The sequence below is a fragment of the Eucyclogobius newberryi genome, unplaced genomic scaffold (assembly GCF_026437365.1).
Source record: "Eucyclogobius newberryi isolate DKJ021-1_F unplaced genomic scaffold, fEucNew1.0.hap1 SCAF_16, whole genome shotgun sequence".
In the NCBI taxonomy this organism is placed as follows: Eukaryota; Metazoa; Chordata; class Actinopteri; order Gobiiformes; family Gobiidae; genus Eucyclogobius; species Eucyclogobius newberryi.
Genome location: NW_027315790.1, coordinates 15,664,625 through 15,677,700, shown reverse-complemented (window position 1 = coordinate 15,677,700; position 13,076 = coordinate 15,664,625).

Sequence of the window (13,076 nt, the reverse complement as noted above, 5' to 3'; positions counted from 1 at the left end):
AGACTGTTACGGCCCCTCCCTTCCCAACATGGCTGCATTGGGTGCGTGCCTGTGATTGGAGGTTCTCAACATCTCAGTTCCTGGTTGGCTGCTGCTGCTGGTCCCTTATTGGCTGGGGCCACTCCACACCTGGACAATCAACAGCCACGCCTATAGAAGGACCCCTGTATCACCCATTTAGGGCTGCTGGCCTTTGTGGTCATTATGCCATTCATTTATGTCTAGTTTGTTTGTTTGTTTGTTTGTTTGTTTGTTTGTTTGTGTGTGTCTCCTTTTAAGTTGTCATCTCGATTCTGTTCATGGGCCTTTGTTTTGGTAGGATTAGTATGACTGGAGCGTTTTAGAGACACTTCAATAATTATTTTGGTTTCTTTATGTATGTGTTTCTGTTCATTTACCTTTACAATCCTGTTCATTAAATTAATCATGAAATGCTTGTTTTTGCTACATCTTATTGTAATAAAGACTTCCTTAACCCCCTCAGTCAATTATTTTGCAACTATAGTACTTGTTCAACAAAATGAAACATTTTACAGTTTGTCCCAAATATGAACAATTTTGCCACTTTTACATCTTAAATGCTTCAGTATTACACAAAAACAACTCGTCAATGTTGAATTCGAAAGTTAATCCTTCAAAACTTTGCATTTGACATTGTTTGGATGAGACGCCACACCTTTAATAATACTTGGAATATTAATATTAGGTTGGTGTAACATCAAAATGCTTGAATTTGTTAAATTTTACTGTAAAAAGTACTACTTGTTGTTTTTACCAACTTAGAGGCAAGCCGGAGGGCCAACAAAAAATGGTCTGAGGGCTGCATTTGGCCCCTGGGCCGTAGTTTAGACATTCCTGCTCTAAAATGTATCTTTTTCCCTATTCACCTACAGTGTCTTTCTTTTAGACATACTGCAATAGATGACCACAGTCCAGTTTAGGACTATTGTTAACAAAGTCAGTATTTTATTACACTTTAAGTTATGTTTTCAGAAAGCTGTCAAGTAGCAATGATTTTATGTCTTTCAGATCAAATGTGGTTCCATATAAATTAGGCCACATATGAAGCAAAAGAAACTATTGGACCCAATCCTTTTTACTATTCCATTAGTCCTTTTTCTTAATCTAAACGTTTCTAATAAAAAAATCATACATAATACATATTTAAGTGACTGAAATGACCATGCTTAACTCCACATAATAAAGTGAACCTAACCTGTGCAAAATAGCTGCTTGTAATGTCAATAGAATGTTGTTTTCCCCCTCTCTTACCTACACCTACGGCAACAATGCCCTCTAAGTGTTTTCTGTGTGAATTCTAATGCCGGGCGTGGGTGGCTGCGGTTGACTCGCAGCACATGGACCGTGAGGAGGTGAGATTGTGACAGATGTGTCCTGAACCCTTCAAATCCAAGGCTGCTCTGCTCGTAAGGCCGGGATCATCAATATAACGGCTCCATACACAACAGCGGACGCGCCCTGGGCATCCGGCGGAACCAAAATCATAAATTAGACACAGACTTTGGAGGGAGAACGAATGAGAGAGGACAAGAGCGGCGGCAGGTGCTAGGAGGACACACACACACACACATGCACCCGCCTAATGGAACTGCTGTGTCAAGTGAATGTGAAATCTGCCCTGTAATGAATGGGGTAAATAGAGCTGCTTGATAATGGCTCTGCAAAGCCAAGAGGAGAAGTGGGAGTGTAATGTGTTTGCGGATGGAGCTGGAAATCTAGGGCTCGGTGTTGCAGCTAGACGCTTGAGATAAATGTGGACCCAAAATAGTTGAATTTCGCTGGAGCAGAATTGGCAGCGGCGGCGACGTGGACCTAGTTTTAAAGTTAGAAAGTAGTTCATAGACAAACAACATTGTGATGCAATATTAAGTTCAATATTAAGTCCATTTTATTTCTGAACTAAGGAAAGACTGCCTGAAAAAAAATCATACGATATCAATTTGAAACTCATTCATTCATTCATTTTCTGCCGCTTGTTCCCGTTTGGGGTCGTGGGTGACAGGAGCTTATCCCAGTGACTTTGGGCCTTAAGCGGGGCACACACTACTGGCAATTTTACAGTTTGCTCATTGACCTAACACACGTGAGAACCGGAGAACCCACGGCAACACGGGATCTGGCCCAGGAATCGAACCCATGATCTCATTATTGGAAGGTGAGAGCTAAAAACACAAAAAATGTGATTAGTATCCTTTTGGTAAATTGTTTTAAATGCAGCAAAAACATCAGGTTTTTTTCTGATCTTGCCATGGAGCATTTCCAACCTTGGGGTCAGGACCCACATTTTGGTCCCCTAAGATTCTCAGGGGTCCCTAAAGGTTTTTAGAAATGAGGTTCAAACTAGATTGTGTGAACTTTAGTGAAGGGGCGGCATGTTAATTGCTTCTTTAAAGTATTTTATAATCAGTACTCTTCTGTTACATTTGTATTAAAATAATATATTCAGTATAAGGCAGTAGCATCTCAGGTGAGAGGATGTCGGGGTCATCAACATAGGGGTCACTGGGGGAAAAAGGTTGGAAACCACTGATTCAAATCATCTTAAAGGTCCAGAAATAAGATAATAATCAGATTTGGGTAAATATAGTGTTATTTCCATGTAAAAGCTTATATGTTGGGAAAGCAAACTGACCAAAAAGCAAGAGTTGTCACCATAGAATCTCACCTTAATATTATTTTGTTACAAATTGTCAGAGTGAAGAATAATCATAGCACATAAATCAAGATCAGACTACAGTAAATCAATCTGGTTCTGTCTAGATCCATCCTTCAGTGCCTCGGTGTATGTTTCTGTTGATGTGGTGCTAAGGTATTTTTACATCACACACATAGTGATAATTATACAAATCATAATTACAAGGAATAATTATCTAAATGCCAAAGTCAGTTTAAAAGAAAGACTAAAAATATTGATTGGTTATTTATGCCAGTTTTTTGTTTCATGTTTTTTCAGTCATTTCAATGACAACAATATAAATGGGAGAAAAGCCATTATATAAGGTTTTGTTTATCTGCCTTAAATTTTCATCACAGGCCGATGTGTTTTGAGTCAACCTACTTCTTATACAAAAATACACATAAAAACAAAATTGGGCTAAAACATTGGCAGAACTTAACGGCCATTGGTATTTCTGTATTTTAAACAATCTGCATTTACCATGAAAAACTCATATCTTACAAATCTGCAATATAAATACTCATTTTGCATAGCATTTTGACTATTTAAAGGCAAAATCGACCATAAAATCCTGACCTGTCCTCGAATTTGTGATTTCCTGAGAACCCAACACCAAATCGTCTTGTTAATTACATTTTGCCTGGACACACCTCTTCAAACTTTCAATTTCTATGTAAACTCCTCTTATTATAATCTGCCCAGTGATCGATGCTTCCTGCTTGCCCTCTTACAAACCTGTAGGACAATGGTAAATTAATGCCACTATTTTACCATCCAACTGCCTCAATTCATTACACAAGGCAGGTCGCATTATGCACCCAACTTAGAGATGAATTAGAAATGCCATCAATTGCGCGGCTGCAGATTCATCTTGTAAATAGCCCCACAGTCCTCGCTTTGGCCATACAATAACGCTGCAGTTGGAGTGTACGATATCGACACGGTACAGCAGATTTCACCGCTATGTTCTGTTTTCCCGAGAGGTTTGGGGGCAAAATGGCGCAGCACTCTGTGTTCAGGTCACTGCCTGCACTCCCTGCCCTTTACTGAACACTTATTATTAGGTTTATGTCCTTTCTCTGGACCGGGAGGTTTTGGAGGACTGTGTGCTTTCTGCTACATGTCAAGTAAATAACAACACATTCCACTTTAGAGGTTATCTTGAACTTTTGGGTGCAAAATGCAGATTTATAATAGAAAAATGTCAGTTAATCAGTTTAACAACTTTGCGTGCATGGATAATTTAGTTTAACGTAGTTTAATGACCATTTGTAGTTTGATAATGCACATGTGCAAAAAGCCCAAAGTCCAAAAAGCAAAACATTAAAAGCAACCGAAAGAAACAAAGGACATACATTTTCCTTCTTTGTTCTGGTGTGGTTTGAGTCTTGGATAGAAACAAAACAGTTGCATGGCGTAGACAATATGTACGCTGTCCCTGAAAAGACACTACGGGTACGTTCACACTTGTCTTGGTTTGGTCCTGGTTCTAGTCTGAGTTTAGTTCCTGTTTTGATGAGGTGGCGATTGTGCAAGTGAACGTTGTTGGTTCTAATTACTGAGAATAACAAGACAAGATTATGGTTGTTAAAATAAAAGTATTTATTCCCTACGATTACAAAACTAACAGATTAAAAACGCATGTCCTGTCCCTCACAAGTTCCCATCAGACGTCTGCTCCTCATCTGGGGGCCTCTAACACACAGGACAAAGAATATGAATATTCATAAGAAGGTGGATCTTCTCTGGCACCACTTGGCACCAGGCTGTACCTTCCACTCCACCTTCCACTTCCTAATGGTGGTCGTGAGATGCGACCCTTGACCCAGACAGAGAAGTTGGGGGAGAAACAGACACAAGCAGACAGAGCAAAGAATGTGGAGTGTGTGTGTGTCCACTCTGCAATAACAATGAAAGGTATATTAATGCATTACAATATTAAATGCTTATTAATTCCTTCAACGTAAAAGGTTTTTTTTTGGACTTAAACTTGATCAGCTTTACGGACTACACATTGTACACTCCTTCTGCTTCCTCGGCTCCACCATCACCCAGGACCTCAAGTGGGAGCTCACCATCAGCTCCCTCATCCAGAAGGCCCAGCAGAGGATGCACTTCCTGCAGCAGCTGAGGAAAGCCAAGCCGCCAGCGGAGATGATGCTGCAGTTCTACACGGCCATCATTGGCAAAGGCAATAAAACCTTTTCTGAGTCTGATTTCAAAAACTTTCCTGATCCGAGATACCCACAGTCCAATCTTGAAACCTCACTTTGGTAGAGAGGGTATGTTCACGGAACCTTTTTGTAAAGCGTTTGCACGTTCTTCTTATGGTGTCTAAATGAGTTTTGTCCGGGTAATACAGTTTCTATGCTCAACCCAAAATATAAAGCTCTGTAATCAAATCCTGATGATAGCTTAAGATGTGGAGATGCTGCACTGTTATCACCCACTGCTCCAGGACAAGGGCACTGAAGAATATGTCAGTATATAATACAAAATATATACAAAAATGTCAGAGGAGATACTAATTACAAGTAGCACTGCAAATATCTTTTATCTAACATATTGCTCATTATCACTTTATAACACTGTTATTAGCCATAATAAAGCTGTGATAAAATGTGAATATATGAGTATATTTCTGTGATGTATTTTATCTGCATAATAGTGATGTTTTATCTGCATCATTAGTCTAAGAGAAGAACGGGTGTGTGACAAACTGCATTTGTTTGTGAAGGTATCATAAAGATGGGCCAAAGAATGTTGCCCGAGGGGGGGAGTTGCACCCCCCCTTGCAGGCTTAATCTCTACGGAAAAATACCAAGTGCCTTGATAGAGGCTGACCAATGAGAAATGTGACCCGCCTATTCCAGAATATCTAATAAAACCAACCAGCATGGGAAAAAACAGGGTGAGACGCGGGGGTGAGACGCAGGAGGGTCAGCCAGGCTCCTTACAACGGCCTGGCTGACACAGTCCCCGCGTTTTCTCCCATGCATGCCACACAAATGTCTGATCTTTCTGTGTCGTTTCATATTCTAAGTTGAATTGTGTTCTCGATGTGTTACGGAATAGCATCGGTGTAATGTCTCATCCCAGGACATTTTCTGGTCCTATCGAGCCGGATGACAAGCAGCCCTTCGCGGAGATCGACGGGTGAATCGGTGAAGTCTGTGCACAGCTGAAAGAAGTCCACTTTTCCCGTGGCCGCCCATCGCACCTCAGTCTCCGCGAGGAGAGCGCGTCGTTTTGAAGCAGCAGGAGAACACAGACGACAAAGAGGTCAGAAAAATTTTGTGTGTGAAAAAGAGTTAGCCATAAAACGTTTTATGCATTAGTTTGATATTTACTGGAAAAATATTGTAGACTTATGGACGAGATAAGTTTCTCACATAAAGCAAGGCAGTTAGGTATTACTGAGGAAATACCCAGTTTCATATTACTGAGGAAATACGCAGTTTAGGTATTACTGAGGAAATACCCAGTTTAGGTATTACTGAGGAAATACCCAGTTTAATATTACTGAGGAAATATGTGTGAATGTAAGCGCTGTGCACGAGCGAAGTAAGTAAGAGAGAAGTATGAATGTGTGAATGAGGATTAATAGTGATTAACTAACGAGTGTGAGAATCACAATTAATCATACAAGGGTCACAAGGCGTTATTCTGAGAGATCTAAAATTTGCAGTCACGGGTGAATCTTAAACACCACGTTTATGTCCGGAGGAATCTAATAAGGAATTTTCTCTAGAAGCTTGACATTAACCGTGACTGTAAAGCAAGTAGCATTTCTCTCAGACGACCGAGACCACATAATGCCAAAATTATCACCCCAAACTGTAAAAAGACAAAGGAAAAGTCATAAGAGGATTTTGGAGGGAGACTTCCAGCGTGCTCAGATGACGTGGCAGAGAGGGGGAGATAAGGGGGGTCAAATGCAGGAGAGGGGAAAGCAGTTCAGAGGACGCTCTGAACTGATGAAATAAGTAAAGCTAAACTCAGCTGGTTTTAAATTTTAGTATTTCAACAAATTTAGGGTTTTGTTTGATTGACAACAATCAATTATAAAGATTTTGTTAAACTTGATAAGAGATGAAGATTAATTCAGATTTTCATAGATGGCCAATTTTTTGGGGAATGTGATCACAGACAGGACACTTCCTGTCCCCGACATAGAAGACAAAAGTTGTGTTTTTACGGTATCGTGTTTTTTGTGTGCACCAAACAAAGCCACGTTTTGTTTTGTTTTATTTTTGGACTTGACGAAAATTATCTTTTTGGACTTATTATGTAACCATAATGCATGACTAGATGAAAGTAAAGGACGAAAAGACAGAAGTGTTTTTAAATTTAGGATCAAATACAGGCACAGGCCTGGAAGTGATAATATGGGTAAATGAGTGACTACTGATGTTTTTGGACATAGGAGTAGAACGGGCAGTAAGTAAAGTGATAGTAAAAGTTATATCAGTAACTTATTTATTTGTATTATTATGAGGAAAACTTGTATTGCATGTAGACGTAAGCGAGGGAATAAGTTAAATAGTGACGTCCAATGCCCTCCCAGAAAAGACATGAATGTGTCATTAACTAAGGCAATTGATGCAGAAGTGGGGGGACATGGGAGGATATGGGTCATAAAGATAGTCAGAGATAAGGGGCTATTGACTGGCAAAGACTCTGGAGGAGTGTAATGCAGAAGAATAAATTTTATGAGACCCGCAGATTACCTGAAGATAGTGAAAACTAAACAGGGGGATGGGTAATCAATGCATGAGTTTAGAAGCAGAATGAGAGGGATATTATAAAGGATAACAGGGGAATCCCAGGGGATGCAGCATCTGTTGTTATATCAGCAGCAAAGAGAAAGTAAAAGCAGGTTACAAGTGAGGGTAAGAGTAAGGGAAAGAGAGAAAGAAAAAGCAGGTTTAGAAATTTGGAAATGGGTGTTTCCTCCGTGACGAGAGGAAGACAGAGAGAGACAGAGGGGAAGACAGACAAAGACAGAGGGGAAGACAGACAAAGACAGAGGGGAAGACAGAGAGGAAGATGCGTGACAAAGGAAGACAGAGAGAGAGACAAGGGGAAAAAAGGGTTGATACAAAATGATGTGCCTTATAACCAAGGGGAAGGTTTAGGATCATTTTGATTTGTTAATACACATATAGACTTGCTAGAACAAACTAATGCACAATGTTTGTAAAGCACCACATGAGCAGGTGTGAGAGATTGAGTTTGAATCTCACCTGAAGCACATATAGAAGATTAGCACATATTACATTAGATGTGTGACTTTATGCAGGCCACACAAACAGAGGAGATGTGAAATTGTTAATTATGTGAAGAATTCTAAGTTGTGAACTGACCCTTATGGCCAGCTCAACGGGGAATTATTGAGATAATTATTATTGTTTGATGTATTTGTATTGCACACACACACACACACACACATACATACGCGTGCACACGTGGATACGAAACATTTAGAGTTTGAGACATTTAGAGTTTGAAACTTTTAGAGTTTGAAACATTTAGAGTTTGAAACATTTGGAGTTTGAAACAAATGGTGGTAAAACAGATAGGTTAGGGCAGTGTCGGATAACAGACACATAGACGGATTACAGACACACAGGGCCGTGGAAGGAGGGCTCAGCCAGGGATGTGACCACTGAACTGTGAAAGGTCAAGAGGTGCCATTGCGGAGTTGAAGACAGACGCAATTCCATCTCTTCCTTGATTACATCGTTGTAAACTATCTGGATTATTGAATTTTGTTTAAATGTAGTAGTTTGAGAAATGGGAATTCCATATCTCAAAAAGGAGGGATGTACGTGTAAACAAATATTCCGAATCAATAATTACTAAAAAAAAAAAAAAAATTATAAACAAGAAAACTGTTTGAAATACACTGAATTGTCGAAAATACTTTGTTTATCACCGCAGAGAACGTGTTGGAGATGTGGTGTTTACAGACACCGTGTACCACACCGTGTCGTCCTCACACCGACCATTGGAGGGACGAGAACATGGGTGCTCTCATGGGAAAGTGAGAGAAAAGTCTGGACAACACAGCACCAGATCCATAACATCGCAGACGCAGGACTTCGTTTGTATGAGTTTTGTCCAGAGTCTACGGTAGAGTACGATACTCTGCTACAATGAACGAGAGCCAGAGGCTACGGTGCGCAGAGTACCATACTCTGCTGAAAAAGAATCAACAGTTATCATCATCACAGCGATGACGATAATATGGGTGCTGAACACCTGTATTATGCACGGGACAATCGGGACAATCGGGACAAATGGGACAATCGGGACAATCGATCAACATACACAACTGTGTATAACGGTAAATGGAATATAGAGGGAAGAAAATAAGTGATCAACTTGAAGAAAGGTTGTGTAATAATGTACAATGTATAATTGACATGACAGAGGCTGAAGAAACACAATGGCATATTATACAGCCACTGTTGTTTGCACTAACTAAGAGAGTTTTTTTTTATCTGCTACAACATAACTACATGCAATGTTAATGAGATTATGAATTGAGATGGGAAATGTACCAGTTCATATGTGTCATAGGTGTGACCGAAGCGAGCAGCGGGAGGAGGTCTCTTAAGAAACCAAGCGAGGACGTATGGTGGTGTGAAGACACAGTGCTGAGAGGGCACTTGGAAGGACTAGGACGTTGTGCCTATGTATCTCTTTTGTGATCAGCATCACCCAGAACCATACCGCAGGGTCAAGGTCGAGAGGTTAGTGGACAGTCTGGTTCCAGTAGCACCTTATACTACGTATTTGATTCTATTGGGGTGTCCAGAGAGGTCCCTGACGAAAACTGACTGACCAGAGAGCAGCGGGTTTAAGGGCTTTCCGCTTGTACTTCTATATTTCCCATCACACCGCACAAATTATAGACAAGATAAATGGTCTGTTTGTCAAATTACAGAGATTAACCAATCTGACTCAAAATTTAGGACAGTAATGCAGTGACATGTTGTGGGCCGAGAGAAAAGGAGTGTGTTCAATGTTGAAAAATGTGCATAACTTTTTGTGTGTAAAAGTGTCATTTTAACAACAATATGAAAGACATGTTGAAAACTGAAAAGAGTAATGTGTTTGGCTTATGAGACAGAAGACTAATGCTTTGATAAACAGGAGGGAAATGTGATAAAATGTGAATATATGAGTATATTTCTGTGATGTATTTTATCTGCATAATAGTGATATTTTATCTGCATCATTAGTCTAAGAGAAGAACAGGTGTGTGACAAACTGCATTTGTTTGTGAAGGTATCATAAAGATGGGCCAAAGAATGTTGCCCGAGGGGGGGAGTTGCACCCCCCTTGCAGGCTTTATCTCTACGGAAAAATACCAAGTGCCTTGATGTGAGGCTGACCAATGAGAAATGTGACCCGCCTATTCCAGAATATCTAATAAAACCAACCAGCATGGGAAAAAAGGGTGTGAGACGCAGGAGGGTCAGCCAGGCTCCTTACAACGGCCTGGCTGACACAGTCCCCGCGTTTTCTCCCATGCATGCCACACAAATGTCTGATGTTTCTGTGTCGTTTAATATTCTAAGTTGAATTGTGTTCTCAATGTGTTAAGGAATAGCATTGGTGTATGTCTGATTCCATGACAAAAGCGTAAACAAATAGTTTATTAAGAATGATTCTGGCTTAGTCACAAATTAATGAGGTCGGTATAATATAAATAGTTACTAAGTCTGAATCATGCTTAAAACTGATAACCAATATTGTCAATTCCCAATGACGTTTATCCTACTGTTATGATATTAGTCTTGCTTTACTGGTTCATTCTTTAAACCAGATTTCAGCCTGGTTTAGTCTCAGTTGATCTGATCCAAAACAGAAAAAATGTTGATGCACTCTCATATTTCCATTGCTTGTATTTGGCAACTATCAACTATGTGTACAGAATTAACATTAACAAGCACATTTTTTATTTATTTATGCTTCATTAAGACAAATTAAAGTGTAGTTATTATTATTATAAGTGTTCCATGTATTTCTCTTTTGAACAAATGTTTCTATGACCAAATATGAGATCATTTAAGTTTTGATTTGATCCAAGCTTTCGCATACTCTAAAAAACACATCAAAATAACAACACAGAGCAGCCCAATCCCACAGTTGGATACAAGTGTTATGAATGTGTATGAGTGACATGCATGAGTGAAGAAGAATGAGTTGTGTACCGTAGATGTGTATATTTATCACTGATTTATGTATTTACAATAATGGAAATGTGTTTTAATGCCTTTTATCTGTGGGGGGATTTAGAAAAGCCCAACCAGGGACAGAAGTTGAAAATTAGCTCTGGCTATAAACTTTGTGTGCATCACATCGGCTGCAAGCTTTGTTTATAACTATGTATGATTGCATTGTCCCTGTCAAATAAATAAAAATAGAATAGAATAGAATAGAATAAAATAGAATAGAATAAAATAGAATAGAATAAAATAGAATAGAATAGAATAGAATAAAATAAAATAGAATAAAATAGAATAGAATAGAATAAAATAAAATAGAATAAAATAGAATAAAATAAAATACATAAATAAATACATAAATAAATAAATATACATACATACATACGTACATAAAATAAAGCTCACCAACTAACAAGACCAAATTCTCTGCCATCACAAAAATAAATTGCTTTTACAACACCCCCTGCTCTAAACTACTTACATTTATCCTCCAGATGTGACCAGATTTTACCTTCATCCCTTTTTGCTATTTCTGTCTGCTTACACTTGAGTGAAGGCCCGGCTTTGTGCGTGTCTATCCCTGCTCCTTCACCAAACTCAGATACAGCTTTCCCTTTGAGCGGAGACTCTTAAATAATGCAGGTGGTTAAGTAAGCTTGTCGCGAGGACGTGTGAGTGTGGAAGAGAAAAAGCCCGCTTCGCTGGACTGTGGCCTGTTAGTGAAGAGGAGCGAGCAAGACGCCGGAATTCCAAGCTCTCCAGAGTCCGGTTCACGGTAGGACGCGCGCGCGCAACCGGGCGCTCGTGCGTGAAACCGTGACGCGCAAACGGGTTTAAAGCAGATGATAAACACGACCTCTGACCTTATTATGCACGATCACTGGTGTATTATAGATGAATCCCAACATCAGACACGTCACACCTTTAATTAGAACTATATAGCTATAACACTTAAAACATTGCATCTGGTTCGTCCAATGCTATATCCTTAAATAAATAAATAAATAAATACATAACTAAATAAATAAATAAATAAATAAATGTGTGCACATCTGTGTCTTGAAAGAGCTAATATAAGTGAAATTGACTGACCTCGTTTATCACCTTAAATTTGGGAGAGCAGCCGGAAGTGGGGTGACTTATTCGACATCTTATAACATCATCTTCTCACAAAGGAGAGCACAAATGAGTGTCCCTCGGAGAGAGAGATGTGAGCAGAATTCAATAGGGTTCAGTCTGGGCCTGGAGACGGCGCTGTGAGGGGCCCCGCAGCTGGAGGGGCGGTGCAACAGTGCCCCCTGCTGGTCCTCATCGTGAAGACACAGGACAGGTTTTTATCAATGTGCGTAAACTATTATGGCATTAAAACGTGTGGTGTGAGAGTCAAACATGGAGAAGTCGGTGTTTAGCTGTATTATTTTGAGAAGAATCCGGACAAAAATAAATATTAAAGTCAAACTAAAACATTCAATCATTTATTTATTTTTGCTACTAAATGACATGGTGTTTTAGTAGTTGCATGGTCTAATGTTCCTCGTCATTTTGGGGAATTTTAGTGTAAGATAAGGTATATTTTTGATCGAAAACAGTCAAAGAGTGTGCGCGCGCTGCCTCTAGTGGCCACTGCCATTTCAAGTTCTACGTGACGTCACACTTACGCGCACACGAATGAATTGTACAATCTGAGTCTAAAGACAAAGCTCTCGATTTACCGCTCAATCTACGTTCCTGACCTCACCTATGGTCATGAGCTTTGGGTAATGACCTCGTTGGATACAAGCGGTTGAAATGAGTTTCCTTGGCAGGCCGGTTTGGGCGCTCCCTTAGAGATAGGGTGAAGAGCTCAGTCACACGGAGGAGCTCGGAGTAGAGCCGCTGCTCCTCCGTGTCGAGAGGAGCCAGCTGTGGTGGCTCGGGCTTCTGTTCTGGATGCCTCCTGGGCGGCTCCCTGGAAACACTGGAGGAAGTGTCTGGGTGGAGGGAAGTCTGCACGTCACGCTCCCGATAAAGCAGAAGAAACTGGACGGATGGAATCTGAATGATTTAATTAGCTCTAAATTTGATTTCATATTATTTTTATAACTTTAAACTTATACTCAAATGCATTTGTATTTAATGTCTATGTATATATATAAATG